Source organism: Leptidea sinapis, chromosome 36, assembly GCF_905404315.1.
Source record: "Leptidea sinapis chromosome 36, ilLepSina1.1, whole genome shotgun sequence".
In the NCBI taxonomy this organism is placed as follows: Eukaryota; Metazoa; Arthropoda; class Insecta; order Lepidoptera; family Pieridae; genus Leptidea; species Leptidea sinapis.
The window spans coordinates 6,075,534-6,101,296 of NC_066300.1; the positions used below are offsets into that span (position 1 = coordinate 6,075,534).

At 34.1% G+C, this 25,763-nt stretch overlaps 1 protein-coding gene across 1 annotated transcript in view; it reads left to right on the forward strand.

Moving 5' to 3' along the window:
- LOC126975575 (dystrophin, isoforms A/C/F/G/H) overlaps positions 1 to 25,763 on the forward strand; it is a 657,038-nt gene that overhangs the window by 399,168 nt on the left and 232,107 nt on the right. The window lies entirely within an intron of this gene.

Here is a 25,763-nt window from a genome sequence, read left to right on the forward strand (position 1 = left end):
ATTAGTTACGGGATTTTAATGCTTTTCATTAAAGTTTTAGACGCGGTTTTTCTCTGATTAATTTTTGTTGTTTAGCTGTGAATAACTAGTTTTGTTGCATTACCATCTTTACATACCTACATAGTTATTAACATAATATTGTTGAGATATTTCAGATTTGGATTATAGTTTTCACATAAGGTTTTCCTTTTGTATTATTGAGAACATCTTTTTTGGAAATGCTGTCGTATTTAGAATTGATTTCTTGAATATCTACGTGTCATTTTCATTTATTTTTTCATTTCAATTTCAACTTTAGCTCCTATTAAAGTGGGGATCTGTTTGAATCTATTTAGTACGCCGACTTCAGTATTTGTTGTTTTAAAGACATTGCGACATTGTTGTTTTAAAGAGATTTCTTAGATGTGTTTAAGTGTGACGTCGCAGTCACAGATCTGGAAAAGTAATAGATTAATCTTGTTTTCCTTAATTTAGAAATGAGATTGAAACGCTTCCATACATTCCTGGGCCCAAGTGATAACAAGATGAAAGTAGCACCATCTAAAAGATAACATTTAAATAATCCATAACTGAAAATTTAGCAAGATTTGTCAATCTAGGAGCTGTGAATGAGGTTATGTCTTAAATTATATGTTGACAGCTCATCTATTCTAGGTTTATTAAACGCCTAGCTGCTAAGGATTTATCACATACTTATATTAGATGGGTACCAATCTTGTTTTTTGTTTTAGTAAAAAATACCTACCTATTTACGTATGCTCGTACCTATCTACTACTGTAACGACATTTTTTTGCATTATAATATAAGACAATTGATAATTAGATAATATAATATAGTATACCTAAATTAAAAGATAGTTTTATTTGCTCAGATAAGAATAATATAAACTCATTAGCTCATACATGAACTGTAAAACAGACTGCTAGAGACAATTACTTTCCTTGGAATTCAATTGGGTAGGTAGTTGACAAGTCGGTAACTCAACGAATACAACAAGAAACGAAGTGACAATGACGAAGAAACGAAATGATCTGTCAGACTGTCATTGTCAAAGTGAAGTTAGCGTTGAGGAACAAGTATTTCACTAGTATCGATTTGTTATGTAAATCGATTTATTGATAATAAAATAATTGCTCAGTTCTGTTTTTTTACTGAGAAAATAATATATTTTATTCATAATAATAATTCCAACATAAACTATGCACCTTACTAATATTATTGAAATAAAACAACTGGATCTTAATGTTATTTTAATCGATTATATATTCATTCGATTACGTCATTTTAATCGTTTTTTTTTATTTTAATGTTTTTTCGGTTTGTAGATTGCAAAATGAGCTAGTTTTTTGTATTTTACATCGTTAAAATATACCCTTATTTTTAAAGTACATTTCAACTTGTTAACCATCAGGCCCAAAAGTCCCATTCTCCTTTGCCATACTATGACTACTTAATTCATTAAAATAGGGGAAGTCCGTCTAGTTTTGGAGGCAAAGATCGGCATACGCCGTTTCCAGAAGTTGTAAACCATTTTCCTTGCCTTTAATTTTAATAAAATACAATTATTTGTATGATATATTGATAGGGTTTAAGTCAGTGCCAAGCCAAATGTACACAGCAGGTACACCTAGACGACGCGTTGATAGTGCTTTTATACTTTTTAAGCTTTTGAAGTCGGTTAAAACATTTATAGTTTCATTTTTAAATATTATTTCTTTTGGAAATTATTTGATTACCGTCATATGCTTGTTGCGTCACAGTTGTGTGGTGTGCGTGACATATATTTTATTATTTAAAATACTTGGATGCGTGGAATTACATGATTAATTCAAATGGCACTCCTTTATTTAATTTAATAATTTTTAAATATAATTAAATATTAATTTTAATGTTAATTTTTTTATATAATGATACTAGGATGGTCAAAGTACGTTAGAATTCTTATGAGTGATGTATTTCGGATAAATATTTTTAATTTTCTTTTAAAATTATGTAACATGCTTATTGTTACTTTTAAAACTGAACACGTACTTATTTGTTTTCGCGAAAAAGGCTCCCGAGGTGGCGCGGGAGTCGTTATTGGGTCACACTTCCGCTTTGCAGGTACCGAGACTCTTCCGGTTACGGTGCGAAGGCTTTTGTTGTGAAGCCATTGTGTATGGGCTCACATTTTCTTGGTGCTGCAAACTGCTCCCCAGAATTAAGTTATGAACTATGAGTTTCTATCAAAATTAATTATGTATAATCTATTGTGCAAATGTTAAGCCATTTAATATGATATCAGTAAATCTTCATGGTAATAATAAAAACTTAGATTAAGGATTGGTCTCCGCTGCGCTCCAAGTAGATACCGCAGGCGTAGTCGCAAAGTGCGGCATCTTTTACTACGCTAAACTGGGCGATCTCAAGCCAATCCCGAACAATGTGTGACGTTGACGTGCCACATGATCTGTTAAACTGTGCTAATAATTGAAAATTAAATGCCAGGGTGTGTAGTAAAATTTTGTATAAATAATACTAAATGAAATGAGAAACACTCTGGGATATTGGGATTGGGGACTGGGATATACACAATAATAATATCATCAGTTAATACGTAAGTACCATCCCTACTCTGCGTCATCAGTAAGTATTTTGTATTTAATTCATTTCATTGTAAAATAACACAAAGAGTATTGTACAAAATTTTAAAGAGGCAATTGAGTGTCAAGATGGCGCGCTCACAAGCATCTAATAGTTATCGTCATAAAAAAGCAAATAACTTTAAATATATATAACTACTAGCTGACCAGACAGACGTTGTTCTGTAAATAATAAAAAAATACTATTTTGTAGGAATTTGCCAATAATATTTGAAAACAGCAAGAATTATTTCGTAAAAAATGCTCCCTATTGTTATAATGAAATTGTTTCACAGCGGAACTGTCAAACCGTGCGTCACTAAATTATCTCATAGAAAATATGTCCATACAAAACAAATATTAAAAATAAAAAAATTATGGGATCAATCGAAATAAAAACTATGCTATCTCTCAAGTTGGACCAAACTGCACTCCATGAAGTATTAAAATCCGTTCATTAGTTTAGGAGTCCATCGCGGACAAACAACGTGTCATGTAATATATATATATATTAAGATATCAACATTATGATGGATCCCAAATCAGAGAAAAAGCTAAAAGCCACCGAATGAGTCTGTCAATTGTGATTGATTGTGAACAAATGTAACTAATGAACTATATACATGGCGGCGTCGTCAATCGTGAATATTGACAATGTATTCTTTCTATCCCTCTCATTGAAATGAACACATTTATTGTTGTTCGTAATCATGATGTTAAAAAAAATTAAATAAGGTACTTTTATTTAGTTTTTTTTTTTTATGGAATACAAATACAAACGAGCGTACGGGTCACCTGGTGTTAAGTGATCACCGCCGCTCACATTCTCTTGCAACACCAGAGGAATCACAAGAGCGTTGCTGGCTTTTAAGGAAGGTGTACGCGCTTTTTTTGAAGGTACCCATGTCGAATCGTCCCTGAAACACCGCAAAAGGAACCTCATTCCACAGCTTTGTAGTACGAGGAAGAAAGCTCCTTGAAAACCGCACTGTGGAGGATTGCCATACATCCAGATGGTGGGGATGATATCTTAATTTGTGGCGTGTTGTGCGAAGGTGGAATTCGGCGGCGGGAATCAGGTTATACAGCTCTTCGGAACACTCCCCGTGATAAATGCGGTAGAAGACACACAATGAAGCGACGTCTCTACGCAACGCCAAGTGATCCAGCCGTTCACAGAGCACTGGGTCACCGATAATTTCATTTAAGCTTAATTAATAATAATAAAAAAAATTAACAGAGGTTTTATTTGTTTCAGGTATGTATGATTCGATCAAGTCGTTAGATGCAGTATGAGAGCAACTTAAATACCTTAGACGGATACGTGTATGGATATGTGAGTACTAGTACATACTATACTACTGCATCACAGCTCGTGTTTATCTTCCAATCTACTTAGATTTGGTACGAACCTATTATTGACAAACCATGAACTAAAGTAGGTTGTAGAAAGACTTTTCGGGTACCTCTCGCATCTACTTAAGTTGATTTTTATATTTATTTAGCCATATACGTGAAATCTTAGATCACATCAGCTGTGAAAACGTCGAAAAAAATTGAGGTTGAATGTTAACCTATGTGTTTGAGCAATACACGCACACTAACATAAAGTGGTATACAAATCAAGGGTGTAAGACGGAGCTTGTCTTACTAAATTAATGAACTGGCATATTTTCTGTTTCTGTTTCAAGAGGCACTATCTAGACATATTAGTTATCTAAGTAAGGAAATAAGGATGTGTGTCTAATCAGTTTTACATAATACTTATATTAAATCACTTGGTTTTTAACCCGGTATTGTGGATGACAGTGTTTAAGAGAAACAAGATATCGGCTCCCCAGAGGTGGCTTCTGCAGCTATGAACAAGGGTTCGTCACTTTAATCCGTCTGTTAATATCGTAACAGAAGGGTTACCAAGGGGACCGTATTACTAGGACTCGCTGTCCGTTTATCGGTATTTTATGTGAAGTGATCACCGCTGCTGACATTCTCCAACAACACTAAAGGAATCACTCCCAGTGGCCTTATAATCGAGATAAATTAATAAAATAAATTAATAACAAAAAATATCACAAAATTTAAAATAAGCAAAATATTACAAATTAGCCTTTTGTAGTTTATTTTACAGAAGTATTTAAAGGAATAAAGTGCTATATTTTGCACAATACAAGACCGCTTGTGTGTAAGTTCTTTACAAACAAAGCTGATGATTGTACAAACTAAGGCGGAGTAGGATTCGGTCAAAGTAGGCGTTTTGATTATATTGATTATTGCAAAACTGGATTTAACAACTGGCTATCGGCAAAATTGACTGTGATGGCCTCTGAAACAAGCTTATAGAATGCAATAGTAGAATATACCAGCATACTGTTGTTGAAATCATAAACTACACAAATAAAATTTGAAAAACAAAATTTTATGAACGAACGGTTTGCTCTGTTGGTTAGAGCACCGGCACGGAACGCCGGAGGTCGTGGGTTCGAATCCGGCATCGTTCATAAAATTTTGTTTTTCAAATTTTATTTGTGTATTAATCCTAGAAGTGAGGGTTATCACTTTACAAACATAACATTGATTAAACCGTTAACTCATTTACTTGTTAGCTAGGTTTATGCAGAGACAAACTTGCCTATTTCATAAGTATACATACAGGTTACCGGATCTCTGGGGATGTTTGCGGGGAATGTCGACTAATTTGCTAGCTCTCCTGTCTATGAATACATTGGTTAGTTAACCGCTGTATTGTTTTTGAATGCGTACTTGTTAGCAATTTGAATAATTTCAGCTTTAATTTAATCCTTGGTTAATATTTCTCTAGCTTTATTTTTAACCGACTTCGAAAAGGAGGAGGTTATCAATTCGATCGGTATTTTTTTTATGTATGTACATCGATTACTCTGAGATTTATGATCCGATTTACGTAATTCAAAGGTAAAGGTTTAGATAAGAGGTGTTTAATAAATTTTTAGTTATTTCATACTTTTCCGTTTTTGAAGTCGGTTTTTTTTAAACGTAGTTTGTTTTTATTCAACCATCGTTTACGCTAACGCTAACCCCAAATATACTAATATTTGGGGTTAATACACAAGAAAAACTATAACTATGTATGTAGTTACAAAGCTATCTTTGATGACACCGACTCCAAAAAAAACAATAATCGTAACTAGAATTAGATGAATTAGTTAGATTGTATAAAAATACGCAATATTTTTTATACTTTTTAGTGCATATTATATTATCTATTGTTTTGGAATAGTGTTTTTAAAGTCGGTTGTTTTTTGTAAAAAAAAAATTATTTATGTTTGTGGTGTTAATATGCCTTCATACATCCTTTACTTGATGGTAAAATCAATCATCACTAAACAAAATCAGTGCTTAAAGTTTTTTTTTAATACAATTCCTGAAAAGTATCCCTCACAATATGACAACAATTTCGACATACTAATGCTAATTGTATAGAAAACAATTTGTTATTTCTTAATATGCCTCACTTCTGGGTTTAAATTAACAAAATGCAAAACACTGAGCCAACCGTCCGACCCTGGTAGAGAGCTCGTACATAAACCGATAGAACCCGGGTTCGAGGCCCGCATCGTTCACGAATTTTAGTACAAACTTTAATTTGTGTATTTAAATCCGCAAAAAGCATTGCGTTGATGTTATTATATGTATCTTAATTTGTTGTAATTGTACATTTTGTTTGTTTGAATGCATATTCGTTAAAACCTAAAATAATGTTTTATTTTATTTATGTTTCATGTATATTTTTATGTGAATGTCTTGAATCCAAATGATTTGAGTTTTCTTTAGTGTTGATTCCGCCAATATTTGTCTGTAAACAATTTGACACGTGAGAAATTCGAGACTCAGACTCAGTCTCGTGCCAGATTTTGGCGAGTCAACAAGTCCTGAGGATGCTCCGTGTAGAGGCAAAACACATGTCGAATTGCTTAAAGACAAATATTGGTGGAATTAACACTAAAGAAAACTCAAATCACTTGTATAATTATGAATTTCCGCAAAGTAACGCCTACTTCAATACATTTTCTTAAATTTCTTAAAACCAAAACCGAAAAAGATAAATGAGACAATCAGACCGTATTTTTTTCAAACTATAATTTATTTTGTTTGTTTTTTACGAAAACAGTATCAAAATCATTTATGGAGAAAGGCTATATTAAATTATAGTCACGCTAACACGAATAGTAATTTACATGGTAAAACAACGTTTGCCGGGTCAGCTAGTAATAATAGGAAGATTATTCCAGTTTTGTCACTCTTTTTCTGAATAGTAACAAAGCTAACTACTAATTGGCTTAAACACTTGACATTATTGTTTGTAAGGCCCAAAATAAATTGCCTAATCCTCTCAACCAAAAAACTAAAACATTAAACAAACCACACATTGTACAAGAAATGGCTCATTTAACTTGCACCGGGGGGTGTCATAAAATACAAATTATTATTTTATTGTACAATGCACTTCTAATAGCACAGGAAAAGCAGCTCTAGTGCTATAGAATAGAATATAAAGTTGTTTACATGTACAAAATTGGGCTGCTGAAATTATTCCGACGTAATAAAGTTCAGTTTTTAACAGCAAGCTCTAATTTATGGGTAGAAAAATTTGTGGCTGGCAAAATTTATCTCGTGCGTTTAGCGTCTAAAATAAATTGGTAAAATCATGTTATATGTTTCGTAACGACGGAGTATTAAGGGCACGGTAGTTATATTAGAACATTCGTAATATATTGAAACCGTAGAGGTGCGACTGTTATGCCTTTTACCCCCATACTGGTTGAAATAGATAGTAATAGGTAAGCTAAGGATCAATAATTGATCGAAGTAAGCGACCTTGAGTAAATATCCCTGCGAGATGGAATCATAAATGAGGAGATCGGTAGGAGAACCAAAGTCACCGATATAGCCCAAATGATTTTGATAAGCCAAAATGAAGTGGCAGTGGGCAGGACACATAGTTCGACAGACAGATGGCCAGTAGGGCAGAAAAGTCCTCGAATGGCGACCACGTACCGGTAGATGGAATATTAGTAGTCCCCCTACAAGATGGATGGACAATCCGGTCAAGATCGCCGGAATACGTTGGATGGGTGCAGCGCAGGACCTATATGGTCGTAGAGATCTTTGAGGGAGGCCTTTGTACGGCAGTGGACGTCTTCCGGCTGATGATGATGATGAAGCGATCTTGAACATTTTTTCACGTTTCAATCTGCTAACTGTATTAAACATCAAATATTTCATTGTTTCGTAGTAAATATCATTGTTTTTAAGCAAGAGCAAATTACTATTTTAATCGTTGTAGTTCACATAGTGCAAAATAAACGGTTTGTTGAGTGCCTTAAGTAGTAAGTGTTATCATTGTTACAATTTACGTTGTTGTGAAATCAATTGTACATTTCTAATACCACGGAACATGCACCAAACATAAATCAGTCTAAATTGTGCTGCTGACTGCGTAAATGTATCACGATAAACAATTGATTAAAACTATTAACGAAGTGCATATTATGCATATTATAATGTGTTGATTTTTATCGAATAACGAAAACTCACAAAAACACTTGAGACGATTATACGAATCTTCTAACATTTACGTCGATCGTTTTATGTTGAACATAGAAATCACTCGTAACTGCGATTTTGTATATCTACATAATAGATATTAAAAGTAAAACAAATAGACGATCAAGAGAGAAGGTTGTCTTTAACGGAGATACAGCATGATAGAAAAAGGAAAGTAACCGGTTTTGATTGGGAAGTCGTAAACGGACAGCCAGTCTTGGAATTGGCTGCGTAGTCTGTGGTTTGAATAGTCTAGCCTCGCATAATAGGTTAGCTAATGCACACATTGACAAATCAAAATTGATCACACATTACCGGGCTGTCATGTTCGCTAGTATATTCTATCTTTGAAGTCCGCATCCTTGATTTGAAAGATTCACTAACAGATGTCCAATGTGAATCAACAGCTTTTATATTAGTTTATGAAAAAGACCGGGAATTCGTAGTAGAAACAATACCGCAAATTAACTGGCAAAATTTAGATCTATTTTTATGTGTACTAACAATCGTGTTTTACAAGACAGTACTAACTTTAACCGGTAAAAGGATATCGCAAGCATCGGCTAAGTGTTTCCAAGTCTGTAAGTTTAATGCGATGCCTCTCTGTATCCTCTGTGATGTACCACAGTTGAGGAATGCTCAGTTACTGATACAGTTTTAAAAAAATAGAATATCGAGTAATATTTGCCATTTATATAAGATTGGTACTAAGAGTAATACTGTTGAGTTTCTAACCAATACTAGATTAACTAATGAGAAAAAATAACAATACATATATAATATGTATATTTTCTTATATATATTACTAGAGATAAAATTTGATGAATTTGTATATTATGCTGTGTAAGTTTATCGATTGCTTATTTAACTCAAATAATAAATGATAAATACATTCTACAAAGCATGACAAATGACTGTTAAAACTTTTAATTAATTAAACACACGAATTAATTAAAAGGTCACTAAAATAACACAGATTATAAAAATATATAATAAAATATCAATTTATCGCGTTAGTAAATATATACTTATAATTAAAAACATATAGAATATAATATTATATTTCAACAGCCTACACATGCAAATAGGTATATTTAGATGCGTAAGAATTATTTTTAATTTTCTCTGAAAGTGGAGTGTTATAAAAAAGAAATCAAGCCGTTGCCTCTAAAAAACTCTTCTCGCCTTTTGACACTTTGTTTGTTGCTGTACTGTGGTGCCAGTAAGGACGGCCTTTGTAAGCTGAAAGTGTGCAAGTTATATTTATGCAAGTGTAAAGCTTTCAGCGTTGTATGAACTGCAGTTAGGAAGTTTTTTAATATCTTGTTCTGGTCCAGTTTTATATTGTTTGTTACTTGATATTTTTCTTCATTTATTTGAAGTAGTAGTTTTGCATGGTATTGTACTTTAAAACAAGGAATTGAATATTTTTGGCAGCAAGTACTCATGACCTCGCTTGAATCGCAATGAAATCGCTTGACCTGCGCTATTGAATCTGAAGTAAGTTGAACTTTGATTATTGTACAAGTGAGGCAGAAATCAAATATCCTACTAATATTATAAATGTGAAGGTTTGTATGTCTGGATGTATGTTTGAACTTCTTTATCGCAAAATCTACTGAATAGATTTTGATAAAACTTTAATATAGCTTACACACTAGAATAACAAATAGTCTATAATTTGTAAAACTATAGTGTGAATTATACAAAATATAAAAGAAGTGTGATTGTTACTAATGAATACAACTAGCGCCATCTCTTATCAACTAGCAAGCAAAAGATCAATACAATTTATATGGCAAAACAACGTTTGCCGGGTCAGCTAGTAATTTGAATAAAGCAATAAGTATAACACATAATATAACATTTTTTACATTGAATATTTGTTAAAAACATTAACTAACTTATCTAATCCGACACGACGTTTGGTTGCCTTTTAGCAATATTTTCGGTTCGGACATAGGTTGGTACTCGTCAAAGTCCTAGACAGTATAACGCTTCTTATGTGGTATTTGCTGCTCTTCAATGGGTTTTAATAAAACTGATTGACAGTGCCCTCTAATGTTTAAATATATAAAAAAAAAGTCTTTTATTTAAGCGGACAGTTGCTCCGTCAGATTTGTGAAATGATATTCCCACTTTATTTTTTTTAATATTATCTATAGAGCCATTCCATACACCAGTGGGAGGCTACTTTGCACTGGATGCCGGCTAGATTATGGGTACCACAACGGCGCCTATTTCTGCCGCGAAGCAGTAATGTGTAAGCATTACTGCGTTTCAGCCTGAAGGTGCCGTAGCTAGTGCAATTACTGGGCGAATGAGACTTGACAACTTATTTCTCAAGGTGACGAGCGCAGTTGTAGTGCTGCTCAGAGTTTTTGTGATTTTCAATAATTCTGAGCGGCACTGCATTGCAATGGCCAGGGCGTGGAAGTAAGGTGTATTTTCCAAGGGTGGTGTTATGTTTATGTATTAGTGTGCCGTAATCGCAGAAGAGACGCGTTTCGTCAGCCTCAAAGCAAAATATTCAAGATTTTTCATCTTAACGACTAGTATTTTGCTAAGGCGGCAGTGCCCAGTCAGTATTCTGATAGGTATGCATAGGTTTTTCCATGTTTCTGCGTTTGAAATGGTAATCCCGTTAATTTACCGCAGCGTTTAAGTGTTTCAGTTCTTCATCGTAATTCCATTAAGTTTCTGGGTACTGATATGTTTTCGCTTACCATCATGTACACTAATCAGTTGATGATTTAAAAAAAACACAATTTTGGTCACCTTAAGAGGGCAATAATAATGCCCCAAAACGCCAATGAATGATTCATGCTGTTGATAGCTGAAATATCGTTAAGACTTGATGATCGTAACTTCACGGTTGTAAACGTGACTTGGACAGTTAGAAGTTGGATGACTTGATGAAATATTATTATTTCTACCCATTTTATCATTAATTATTAAGCCGCCAACTGATCGGAGAATCAAAATTATGGCTGAACGTGTTTTTCGCAATCCCACATTACTAAACGGCGGCACAATGCCTCATCGGAATATAAAACGGCGTTGCTTGTCAGTCTTTCTCACTTAAACTCCAAAGAGGATTATAATACTACGTAAAAGTAGGCGGGTTTACCTAAGTAAAAATTGAAATTAAGTTTAGTATGAAACGTGCAGTGATCTGACATAAGTTTGAAGTAGTTATTATAACATTAAGGCGACTAAGTATAATCCGGCTAAGTTTGCAAGGGAACAGTTGCTTAAAATGTAGTGGATTTCGGCTTTCTCCGTTTTTACAAGATTACAGCCATCATCTGTCAATCTATCAATGACTGCAATTTGTTTCATATAATCAATTGAACCTTTATTTTGTTAGAGAGTTTTTCTAGGCTGATTAAGCTCTATATCAGCATTAAAAAATACATACAACTTCAAATTTTCACCCATCTACGATCAACAGTTACTTTTGTATCGTGATTTTAATATCGGCAATACAACGTTTGCTATAGAATATATATATATATAAAAGACTAGCTGACCTAGACTAGATATATATATATATTCTACTATCAATGTTTTAACTCTACATTAAATTTTATGTGATTTCTAATATTGTGTAGTCATATTTTTGACGGCCAAAAACATTTTTCATGCATCTGTTGGATACATTTTTATACTCTTTGATATTTCATACAGTATAATATAATCACAGTTTAAATAACAAAATCGGAGTATGATCGTGGTTCCTTGAACTATCAACTGTACGGAAAGTTCATGTTAGCACAGGTGACTCCGCGCCATATGTCGAGTTCCGATTTCTGTGACTCAAGTTCCGAAGTAATTTTCAGACTATGTGACCAATTCACGTTTAAAATAGAGCTAAACTAATAACTTAGAATTGAAGTAAGTTAAAGTTAGAATAGAATAGACAATTTGAACAATTTTTGAGTAAGTTCGCCGGATATATTGTTTCTCATCTATTTATGTACCGTTACTCAATCAATACATTTTTTTTTGTTCAAACATAATTGTGACAAATCAACAGACATTCTACTTCTATTATATTATGTATTGCAGTCATTGACGTACCATAAAAATACCATGAACTAGAGTCTCAATCGACTATTAAAAGACTGTCAAAAATGTTCGAGCGGCGTTATATACGTAACATTAAAACATTCATTCAAATAAAAAAAATATGAAAATAAGGAACAACATGAGCTGGACGTTCGGCTGATGGTAATTGATACGCCTTGCCCATTACAATGTAGTGCCCCTCAGAATTCTTGAAAAACCCAAAAATTTTGAGCGGCACTACAGTTGCGCTCGTCACCTTGAGGCACAATTATTATGTAAGTAATTTCAATAGCTACGGCGCTCTTCAGAATGAAACACGATAATGCTTACACATTACTGCTTCACGGTAGAAATAGGCGCTGTTGTAGTCCCCATAATCTAGCCGGCATCCTGTGCAGAGGATCCTCCCACTGGTTTTATTTTATTTAACACCATATTTCGTGGCAGTTATGTTGAAAGTCTATTGTATATGCTCATTGATTATGGTGCGAAATGTGAAACGGAAGAGACGGACTTCTCTGTCGCACATTTCGTTGGCGATTTATTTTGTTTGAGCAAATTATATGTAATTCCGCGCTTTGAATGCGTTGTATTCAAAGTGCGGTCAAAACACAACTGAAGAAAACTCTGCCTAATAGACGCGTAGGCAGAGTTTGCTTCAGACGATCTTTGAGCGTGATTGTGAGCCTTGTTTTATATTGTACGTCAGTGATAGCAGTGTAGTGAATGTGTCATATGACATTTTTTAAATCTTTCTTGCCAAATTATAATATAATATTTTCAGATCAGAATGTTTTTGTAATGTGAATTTTCAGTTTTTGAATAAATTTTTATTATAACACTACTGACCCGACAGACGTTTTTCTGTATATAATAAATAAAATAATGCTTTTTTTTATGAATTTTAATTTGTGACAAATCTTAAGATTTATCAATCTACATAAAAATAATCTGATTTATAGTTAACAACTGTAGTAAATCTACCAACTATAGTTAGCTAAAATTAAGTTTATATTTTTACCTCCTGAGAAAGTTAGAAAGATGTAAAAATTCTAATTAGTTATTCACTTTGAACTATTCATTCAATTTGATTTCTGAACGACGGGGGACACATCAAAGGAAAAACAAAATTGTTGTTTTTCTTAATTCCGATCATTTTAATATTTATTCACCTTTTAAACCTTCTCTGGACTTCGTCAAACAATTCAAGACCGAAATTAGCCATATCTATCCAGCCGTTCCCGAGTTTTAACGAGACTAACGAACAGCTATTCATTTATAGCTATTTATAATCTAGGTTCTAACGATGGGATAAAAGAAGAATGTAAAAGAAAATATAAACTGTTGCCTCTGAATACATTCATGATACTGTATCTATGTATATAAATAAACATATTATTTGTCTGAAACTTTAAATCGATGACTACTGTTACAATGGTGTTTTTTTTATAAGGGAGGTTGTATTTAACCAGACATAGAGACGGTGGCGAAATTTCTAAAAACTGTGATATTCACAATGTTAACACCAGGAACAAATATACACTTGTTATGCCAACTACTCGGTTAAAGTAGAGTTAGTAAGTTTTATGTTGTTTATATATATAAGAATATATTTATATTCTTCAACAGTATGATACCAGAAAATGTAGAATACATACGTGTAACGAAACTCAAAAGAATTTTTAAAAAGCTTTATGTAGTAAGGATACAACCTACTTTGAATAAAAATTTTTGAATCGTAATTGTTAGAAGTATCGCCTGAAAAATGCTTAGAACAATAGAAACTACAAAATCCCATGAAGTGGTTCATTAAATGAGTGTTTTAATAGTACAAAGTCGCGTTAAAGTCCTAAAAGGGAAGTTAAGTGCTATTTTCTATCACTATGTACTAATGCACTTCCCAAATTGGGATAGGATCGATTGGTCTCATAAAATACGAGCTATTCGTGAGATTGCTTTTAAATGGACGAACGTGGGCTTAGCAACATTTCTTCTCAGAGGTTACTTCAATTTTAGCTTGGATCGTATTTTGAAAGTTTAAGTATTCTGGGATCTTTATAGCACTGAACTTGAAACAAATTACTACGCCCATGTTTGCCTAAATTAAAATGAAGTTAATAAATGTTTCATAATCAATTGATATGAAAGTAATGGGCCTATCGTGCTCTTTTTTAGCCATTGGGTCGGGGGAAATTGATAACTCTCCTTTATGCTCCTTTGGAGTCGGGTAGTAAGTGTCGGTCTTTATGATATTTTAAGAACAAACGAGGGTACGGGTTTCCCGATTTTAAGTGACCAGTGCCACTCAAAGTCAAAGTCAAATAATATATTCTCTTACAATACCAGACGGAGAGCTTTGCCGACTATGTATGTGGGTATGTGTACTCGATTTTTTTCACAGTACTGATTTTATATCGTCTTGGAAACAGCTTATTCCATACTTTATTAAGACTACGAAGAAATTACTAAATAAAAATGAATGCAATTATACCAGAACACCAATTTTTAATTGTTTTTTTTTTTGCCAATCTCCGAAATTTTTGCATATAATTTATTACCTTCTGCTTAGATTTTAAATGAAATTTTAAAATTTATTAGTTAGCATTTTTTTGTATTAATATCCGTATGGTATGTAAGTTACTTTACCAAAAGACACCTGAATTGCACAGATATTAAATCTATTCATTTTATCTATAAATTTGGTGCACGTTAAAAACTTACACTAGCATAAAAAAGAACGTGAAACTCATAATTTCATCGCATAACAAAGCGAGCGAGATAATTTGTGTGTCCAACAAAAACATTTCCAACCCTAAGGAGGTGTAATTAAAGCACAAACCATTCACAATTCCTGGCGCGTGTTCCACTTTCTTTTGACGCAGCCTGACTGTGAAAACTTGGTGCTGTTCGTCAGGAGAGTTTTGTATATTTGTATTATAATTGACGGCAGTGGTGTTATATCATTCTGAATGGCTTTCCAACTTTGACGACAAAGACGCATTATTAGCGCGGAACTTTCGTCCGCGTTCGTATTATCAAATTATTTCGATACGATTTTGAAATTGTAAACTGAACCTATCATTAAGGCGGTAAGGTTTAGTTTGCTTTATTATATATTATGTAAACAATTGTAGACAACTTGATGTGTAACTTTTGTATGTTATTGTGTATGTGCGTAGGGTTATTACTTCAAATTATCCGTTTTTGAATGTGACTAACTTAATACAAATATTTTGACTTGCGTGATTTATCAACACGGGTGCCGAATTATGTTAAAAATCCTGTTTATTACTTAGTTTTACACACAGAACACAGAAAGATCGATACATAATTCATAAGTAAAACTTAGTCATAATTTCTTGTGTTTTTGTTTTTGCTACAACTATTTTTGCTATTTAATGTCTAGTGCGCTAACTTCATAACAGCGTACTACACGGTGGTCTCATGCCGTTGCCATATGGCAACGTGAGCAAACAGGATGTCAATATACGTTTTTACTTCATTGAATATAATGTCGCTTTGAACATAATTATTATTTACCCAAAGAAGATAAAAATGAAGCTCCAAAAAATGTAAGCCAGTAAATTTCATTGGTCATGTCATGACACCCTTTTAAGACAACACATCCCTTTACATCTAGCCTAGTATTGACCTTTCTGTTCCGGGAAACTCTGATCGCGCGGTATGCCTCAGAGCGGCGTGATTTTGGCGCTCGCGCAGCGTTCTGCCAATGCGTATTATTTTACGGTGTAGCAATAGATTGCTTATAATTAGGATGATTTGAGTGAATGTATCAGAAACCTATTGAAACCAGCTATAAGTCCATGCTAAATAAACAATCTCATAAATAAAATAATGGTCAGAACTTGGTGAGGGAGTAGGGTACCGTACCGCACTTTCGGTTTTGGTGTATCCGAAAAATCTAGTGCCCTGGGGCACTGCTGATTTTAGAAGTACTTGGTCTTGAAATCTCGAGCTTGCCAATAAAGCGGTAATCTAGAAGGCAAATCAAAATTTTTTGGCAGTCCGATGACCAACAGCCAGCACGTCTATATCTTAATAATAAAGTTACATCACTAAGATTTTGCATGTGATTATGTAATATTACAATTACTAAAAAATATATACTAAATATAATAACTTGAACAATATAATATTAATAGGTAACAAATTATTCTATTAATATTATCATAACTGAACGTTGGTACTAATTGGAATCTCAAATAACCGTAAAACATGTGAAATTTTGAATATATTCATTTGTTCAAGTGGAGCGAAGCGCACCCGTTCACTAGCTATAATATATACTATATAAACAAATCCATTGGCCCTTTATAAGTCAGGAGAATATTTATGAACCATTAGTTACTATCAATACCAACTAAACTCAGTCAAAGCATCGCGGCTTTCGCCTACTCAGAAATATAACACACCACTCAAAAGAGTGGTTGTATTATTTGTGTGTCGATAAATACAGTGACATGGGTTGTTGCCAATCACGCAGCCAGTAAGAACAAAGGGAGCTATGTTACGTAGCGAATTATTTAGGCTTCCATTATTGTATTTTATACGTGATGGCTCTCGTGTGTATCTGTTGTCTGAATATATTTGATTTTTCACTGAAAGGAAATATAATGAATTCGTTGTTACAAATGTCTACTCCGTGATAGGGGCTTTTTGTTTTGCTATTACAAAGTACTATACGCTACAAGCATATCTATAATGCTGTGTAGCGACACGATTGTACCTATTCTTTATGTTTCGACATGATTGTACTATTCAATGTATGATAACGATGTAATATGTATCGGGTAAGACTCCACTTATGTACCGAACTCTGTTCCGTGTGCTATTGTAGTAACTGAATAAACGATCTGTGACTAAAATTATATTTCAATCCAGTTCTGACATCACGATCACGTCGGCGTCACCACTTTGACTGTTCACTTGATTAGGGGTGATCCCTACATCATATTATCATAGATACATATCACATCGTTATCATTTAATAATGAAGATGAAGAAGACAGCAAGCGTCGCAAATATGTTGGTCTCAGTGAGTCATACATCTTTGTGGCGTTTGGTGTCGAGACAATTGGCCCGTGGGGCCCAGAGGCGCGGAGAATGTTCAAAATACTATCTTCGCGCCTCAATAAGGCTACTGGAAACCCAAGCGCTGGCAGCTATTTCGGTCAACGGATCAGCCTTGCTATCCAACGCGGTAATGCTCCCAGTAGTCTTGGTACGCTTCCACGTAATGATAGTTTTAATTTTATGTAGTTTTTGTATTGTAAATATAGTTATAACATTTGTTATCATATTATAATGAAAAGTACAATCATGTCGAAACTTAAAGAATATGTACAATCGTGTACATCTCTATAGCTTGTAGCGTATTGTACTTTATAATAGCAAAACTAAAAGCCCCTATCACGGAGTAGACATTTGTAACAACGATTTCATTATACATATTGCCTTTTAACAATATTTCTACCCTTTCTTACAGATGTGTGATTCTCTAGTTACCTTCAAATAAACGTATATTATATATTTCATAGTAAAATGGGCAATCGGTTTAGTAGGATTTTGAAATTTAAAATACCACCGCAAAGATTTCAGACCTCAAGTGTACTTTGTGTCTTGCACTATGTATTATATTATATTATATTGCTTCCTATCTCATTCTGTCGCCGGCTGGATTTCAAATCATTGTAGTTCTAAAGAAGTTTTACTTCAAAATACATTTATTCATTTATTAGCAAAAAGAATGCTCGAAATATAATACGCATCTAAGCCAGGAAATATTTACAAGGTTTCCGTCAGGTATCGAGCTCGCAACCGCTTTAACATCCTACTGTTTATAGCTGACGATAAAAACCATATTTCCTTTTTACCTAAAACACATCAAATGCAAAAATATAACGAAGTCGGTATCTAAAAGCATTTTATAACAACTAAGAAGTTTCCCCCAAGAAATAACAAAGAACTCGACGCTTACAATCATAATGAAGCCAATATGAACCGGGGCGAAAGAGAGAAGGCTAGAAAACTGCATAGGTAAGACGGGTGCGGAATGATTTGTAAATTGTTTGAGGGTATAATTATAAAAAAGTTTGCTAGCAATAAGTTGTAAGGAAATTATTAACCGACCTCAGCTAAATATCTTGCATTATGTAGTTTTGAATACTTTCTTATAAGATATTGAGATAAAAAGGCATAAAAGGCACTTATTTTCTGAAAATTGATTCTTTTAGAATTCTTTTTGATGTTATTTCTAATACTACCTAGATTGCAATTGCAGATTTTATACAAAACCCGGTCAAGTGCCACCTGAAATATGCAAAATATGAATTAATATTTATTGAGAGGTCAAGGGAACATAATATAGGCTACATATTATCACACTAGATCCATAGCTTCCACCGATGACGTCCCAGGCAGCCGTGTAGCTAGTTTGAAATAATACGCCGATATCTAGGAGAGATTGGCGACCGTTTGGATGTGACGTGGTAACAAATTAATAAAAACCTCCATTAAGATGATTGTTTGCGTCTGTTAAAAGAATTGCTTCAATTTTACTTGATGCGTCTACATGGCGCCAAGTCAAACTACTGATCCGAAGAGTACATTGAACGGTAAAATTATGTGTAAATACCAGACTCCCACGTGCTTTCTTCACTCTATCAATGAAGACGAGCTGCCACTACTATGATATCTCGATTGAAATACGAAAGCTAGTCCTATGTCGTATAATAATAATAATAGCCTTTAATAACAATCTTTACATAGTTTTATATTTACATTTAGTTTGCAGTAGACATCGGCACAGATTGTTTTACTTTCGCATAGGCCTCCCCCAGGCTCTTCCAGTGTTCTCGGTCATGACATGATTTGCTCCACGTCACACCAGCGGCATCTTTTAAATCGTCGCTCCATCTACGACTCGGTCTCCCTTCTCTAGGATACCATTCTGTTACAATTTTGGCCCATTTTTCTTGTTTGCCTCGTATTAGGTGTCCTGCCCATTGCCATTTGAGTTTACTAATAGTTTGTGATACGTATGTCGCATAACCTTCTAAAATCGAATAGTATATAATAATATGGTAAATGTAGAAGTAACAAAATATGCCTTGTAATGGTAGACCCGTTTCACAGTAGGTAGTATAATAATAATAAGTGCGTATTATTCGGTTGATGCGAAAGTAATACTGACAACATTTTCATTTAAGTGACTTTATTCTCAACGTTTGTTTGACATCTAGCGATAGAAAGTATAAAATCGCCTCCCTGAACATAATCTGAGTAATAACGCATTCCAATCTGACTTATTATGTAGTGTATCGCGTGATACAAGCCAGAGGCTTCATGTTCCTTTAATTTTAATAGCTTTTAACGTTCAAAACAGAATATAAAACATAATTGAATACTATTAGGATTGAAATTAGTAAACTGTTTTTATGCAAGATGTATTTTTAATTATAACTTAACAAGAGTTTCGTGATCTTCGTGTAGCTTCCATTACGGTGAAGGGGAAAGAGAGAACAGATTCTATAAAGTATGCATTGTCTATACTCTGACAAAGACTAAAGGAATGACGTAGATTAAACAGTATGCGTACAGAGATTTTATAGACATATTTTAACAAATACAATAAAGGCGCCTGCGTAGGACGCGACGAACGGCGATACTTTGGCTCCTTCTCTTGTCAAAGTTACTTCAGTTGGTGCTGGAGCTGCTGCTTCGACTGTCACAAATATGTCAGTGTCAGTGAGTCGTACATCTTTGTGCCGTTTGGTGTCGAGACACTTGGCCCGTGGGGCTCACAGGCGCGAAGAATGTACAATCTACTATTTGAGTTTCTACGCACTTTAATATATCTACTGTATCGCACGGAACGCGAGAGGTCGCGCGTTGCTGTCCCGCATCGTTCATAAATTTTCTTTACAAATTAAATTTGTGTAATTGATTCCAGAAGTGGGTTATCGCTTAAAAAAATATGAAATTGTTTACCTCATATATTTTATTGGAACAAATAGAAAAAACCCGTCATCAAGTGAGTTAATATCATCAATTAATATAAAATAAAATAAAAAACAAGTATTTTAAAGATGACTATTATATAAATGTAATCAAAACACATTCGTGATTCTTTCGAGTTTACATCGATTGAATCGTAGTAGAGGATATTCAATGAGTCTCGGTCAATATTGTGAAACGTAGAATTAAGAGAATGGGTACAATGTTCGGCGTAGGTGCGACAGACGGACACACAAATGAAGCGATGTTAGATCAGGTGAATATAGTGAAAGTTGAAACTCTTTATGTCAATTGGGTCGACTTCTACCTACCCGTTTATAATGGAACTCAGGAAGCAAATTACAACGTTATTTTTTATAATTTTTTTTTGTTGAAGTTATACTTCTTTAGGCGGGTTATGAAAATATGATGACAGTGAAATTTTAAGATTCGCGCGCATCACAAAAGTGGCAGGTTGAAGTTGGTTCCTAAAATTTTCTGACGTTTGCGTTATTCTTTTTTTTTTGGTTTCTTCGTCCATTATTAGGACAGGCAAAGAGTTCAAGCCCATACAGCCGTATTCATTATTTAATAATTAATTGACAAAGCTGTCTTTGTAAATTTTTTACAAAATTGTTCTTTCTAAAAACGTAGAATAGTAAGAGGAATAAACCATTTTAATGATTTTTGCTTCGTTAGGCCAAAGAAGTATAACTTCTAGCGTGCAATGTGCATACATAAGTCACACACACTTTTTTAAATTATCTGCAACTCTCTCGGTCCAGAGCCTGACCAGTCAACATCTGCTGAGGGTCTCGGGAAGAGGCAAAACACTGTCGAATTGGTTGAAACAGTCTTAGGTTGTGATTTACCCTATCATTCGGTTGGGGGTTCAGCTTGAGCCGATTCTATAACCTATGCTAATTTATTTATATAAAGAAACTTACAACAATTTATATTACCAGTGGGAGGCTCCTTTGCACAGGATGCCGGCTAGATTATGGGTACCACAACGGCGCCTATTTCTGCCGTGAAGCAGTAATGTGTAAGCATTACTGCGTTTCGGTCTGAAGGGCGCCGTAGCTAGTGAAATTACTGGGCAAATGAGACTTAACATCTTGTCTCAAGGTGACGAGCGCAGTTGTAGTGCCGCTCAGAAGTTTTGTGGGTTTCAAGAATCCTGAGCAGCACTGCATTGTAATGGGCAGGGCGTATCAATTACCATCAGCTGAACGTCCTGCTCGTCTTGTCCCTTATTTTCATAAAAAAAAATTACAATATCCGGACGACTGAGCCTTGTTCGGATTTTTAAGAATGTACAAAATTTGAAGAAAAAAAAACTAATTGGACATCTGGATTCGAACCGGGGTCTTCTGCTTTCCGGATCACCCAATGTACCTTCTGAGCTATTACAGTCTTGCATATAGTGGCAAAACCTTTACCCCGAAAGCGTTACCTTTGTATTCTAATGTTATTGTAGCAGTCTCTCATTAAAGCACGGATAAAAACACATTTTTTAAAATTGAAACCTAGCTAGATCGATTTCTCGCCCACGAAACTACCTGTATACTAAATTTCATTAAAATAGTTGGACTCGTTTCAGAGATTCAGTTTTTTTTTATGTTAATAAGGGACGAGACGAGCAGGACGTTCAGCTGATGATAATTGATACGCCCTGCCAAATACAATGCAGTGCCACTCAGGATTCTTGAAAAACCCAAAAATTCTGAGCGGCACTACAAGTGCGCCTGTCACCTTGAGACATAAGATGTTAAGTCTCATTTGCCCAGTAATTTCACTAGCTACGGCACCTTTCAGACCGAAACACAATAATGTTTACACATTACTGCTTCGCGGCAGAAATAGGCGCCGTTGTGGTACCCATAATCTAGCCGGCATCCTGTGCAAAGGAGCCTCCCACTGGTATATTAGATACATATATTTATATAGTTAATAATAATTTCAAATAGTTAAAAAAGCAACAAAAGTTTAAAGAGCCAATTAATGTAATCTTAGCGATAAGTAAGCTTAAGATTACTCATATCATTTAGATAATTATGGATTCACGCAAAGTAATGCTCAATTCAATTAACTTTCTATAATCGCATACCACTAGAGGTATCTTCATTTGTCCTATTTCATAAATAAAAAACTGTTAGTCTTGCAATTACAGTAAAACTTCCTGGATGCATAAATTTGCAAATAAGATTTAAAGGTTTTGAAATATTTGAGTAATAGTTATTATTTCATAGTATTTTACATAAAGAAGAATGATTACCAATTATAAGTCAAAAAAAACATGTACAAATAATTTACTTTTAAATTTTATAAAGAACTTCATAGGTAAACAAAAACGATAAAATGTTGATTAAAGATTGAAGAAATCCAAAATAAATCGTAGGTGTTTCCAAGCCTGTGAAGTACAACTTCATTGGAAGGTCATCATAGATTTTATATACATAGCATACCTTCACAGATTCATATCTTAATGGCATCACGTTAAGATAAACTTAAAGATTATGCTATGACAAGTAATTCGACCGCGTCTTCAAATAATTCATAGTTCAATTCAAGATGCTGCAAAGCTATGTTTCTTGCTTCAAGTTAATTTCTGAGAGTTAGTATGCATAATGTCTAAAAACTTTTTGCAATAAGCCTTGAAGCTATTTTAACACTGCAACAACAGAATACTTTTAAGTGAAGTCATTGCTTTTAACCTATATATGCTTTCCTTTACTTTTAAGTGAAGTCATTGCTTTTAACCTATATATGCTTTCCTTCCATACATGTATTATATTACATACTACTGCAATGAAATTATAATTCGTGCACGGCTGCCAGTTTTGGAATTTGCTATCTGGTTTTTTACCGTATGCGATTCCCTGGTATTTCGACGCGTGCTGTTGAAAGTCATACATTCCTGCAAATAATATTAAAGAGCCAAAAACTTGAGATTGACGCCATTTATTTAAAATATAGATGCAATTGAAAGTTGCCTATCCAACGGGACACAATGCTAGCCTTTAAGGAAGGTGCACGCGGTTTATTTAAAGGTACTTTTGTCGCACCTTCCTGGAAACATCATTCAAGGAAGCTTGCTGCACAGATTCGTTAGAAAAACGCTACACATCCAAATGGTGAGGATGATATCCAAGTTTGTGACATTTTATGTCAGTCAGCGGCAGGAACAGTTCTTCAGAGCACTGTCACAAATACATTGGAAGACGTAGTAAGAGGTTCATTGAGCCGTCAAGCTTTATATTTCGTTCTTGAACTCACGTACCGTTGTCACTGATGACATTGTATTCATGCTTTTATTCAAATTATAAAAAAAGGTTACCAACACACTTTATGAAAATTACGAAAGTCTTATCGTTAAAGTATTTTAATTTAACGTTAATCTAATAATCGGCAAAAGTGTTGAACTTAATGACGTAACGCTGAAAGGGGGTGGAATCCGGTCAAGCACGAACCTGTCGTGTCAACTGTAGTTCAAGTGGTTATCCATCAACTTCACCAGATAGGAAACTGTTCCATATCAAGCGAAGCGATATACAAATATTTTTCAAAATCTTAAGATCATACCAACTATCGGACAAACACCTAGAGCAGTTTTATGATACAGAATTGTTTCGGGTTCGAAAATTGGATTCGGTCTACATACAGCGAACAACGGCAAAAGGAATTCTATGGGATGAAAGACAAAGAGTATGGGTAGCATATTGGCTTGATTTGCCTGTGTGTGCTTAGTTAATTAGGGACTAGATTATTCTTCTCCAAATGTTTTATATCAGTAGTAGTTCGTATTTTATTTATTGAATATAATGATAATAAAGCGTCCTTGTTTAGTTCATAAGTAGTCCGTTCAACTCACCTGCGTTCTTGCATTTATGAATATAATATATAGTGTCTATACCTCATTTATCGGCAAATCTCAGATAATGAAGTTCGCAAGATTATGCACAGAAAAATCCGACTGAGCCGTACTGAAAATGCCACGTTTTTACATTCGCGCAAAACCCACCCGTTTTCTAGAAGAGGTTCAGGCCATTTTCGATCCAGTATAACTACGTTGTGGATAAAATTAAAGGCCTAAATTACTAATGACTTAACAATCTAGTGATATATAATACCCATTTCTTGTGGAATACATTGTGTTTAAAATAAAAATATAAATAAAAAATCAAACACTGTGCTGTCATGCGATAGTCAAGTTAATCTATTTATTTAAAATATGAAATATTTTCAATATTGTTATGGTCTCTATAAGATATTGTTAGGTTAGCTAATTATGGAATAACTTAAGATAGAAGGACCCTTACGTAGGGAGTACATAAATTGGCAGACTTGGTACATGGATCTCAAAACTTTTTACAGTAGATGAACTGAGTTGCTAGACTTTACCAGCTCCTTTGCTTAGGATGCTGGCTAGATTATGGGTGTAGTACCCATAATCTAGCCATTTAGCCAGAATTTTTGGGTTTTTCAAGAATCCTAAGCGGCACTGCATTGTAATGGGCAGAGCGTATCAATTACCATCAGCTGAACATCCTGCTCGTCTCGTCCTTAATTTTCATAAAAAAAGACTTGGTTTTTAGTAATATTTGTGTGAAGTTTGAGTAATGTTTTTGATGGATTTTACTTTAATCCCATGTATACACGTAATTAGCTTCGCTTTATCGCTGCAGTGCTGCCTTTATATGAAGTGTGCAGTCCCGTGTGAAACTGGAACCCTAATGCTTCCAGCTAATGGCAGAGGAATTTCATTGTTTTCGTTTCACTATCGACATTTTAATTGATTTTCGGTTAGTTACGATACGGAGGCAATAGAAAACTAACAACTACAAAGAGTTTAATTGATTATTTTTTTTTCTGAATTGTATGTTGATCGAGGAGGTATTCTTTGGTACTTACTTTGCTTAATAAATTTTATATTCTATCGGTATTACCAATTAGCATTATGGCAGACAAATTAATGTCCTTAGAAATGATGAACGTGATGTGCCAACACGTGTTTTTTGTTCAGAAACATAATTAATAATATGTATTATATATAAGTGTAGCCAATATGTATAATACGGTATACACAAATTTAACGATTGTTACTTATTTTAATAATAATAATAATTCAAGTATGGAACCACCACAAACCATGCAACAACAAGGCTTATATTGTATTTGCCAAACTGTATTTGTAACTTTTGGTAGTGGAGCAACAAGCGGAAAATATTGTCAGCCTTGACTCGGTACCACTGACTAGTAGAACTGAGATGACCTCGTTTGAACCCAAGACGTGATTGTGGATTATCTTAGCCTGATGTGGACTGTATCCGTAGAATTCAAAAGCCTTGTCATATTACTGGCTAATATATTTTACATGCATAAGATAAATAATCAAATGGCAATGTACGTGAACTTGTGAATAACCAGTAAAATATAGTCAATAATATAGTCAATAATGCCCAATTCTA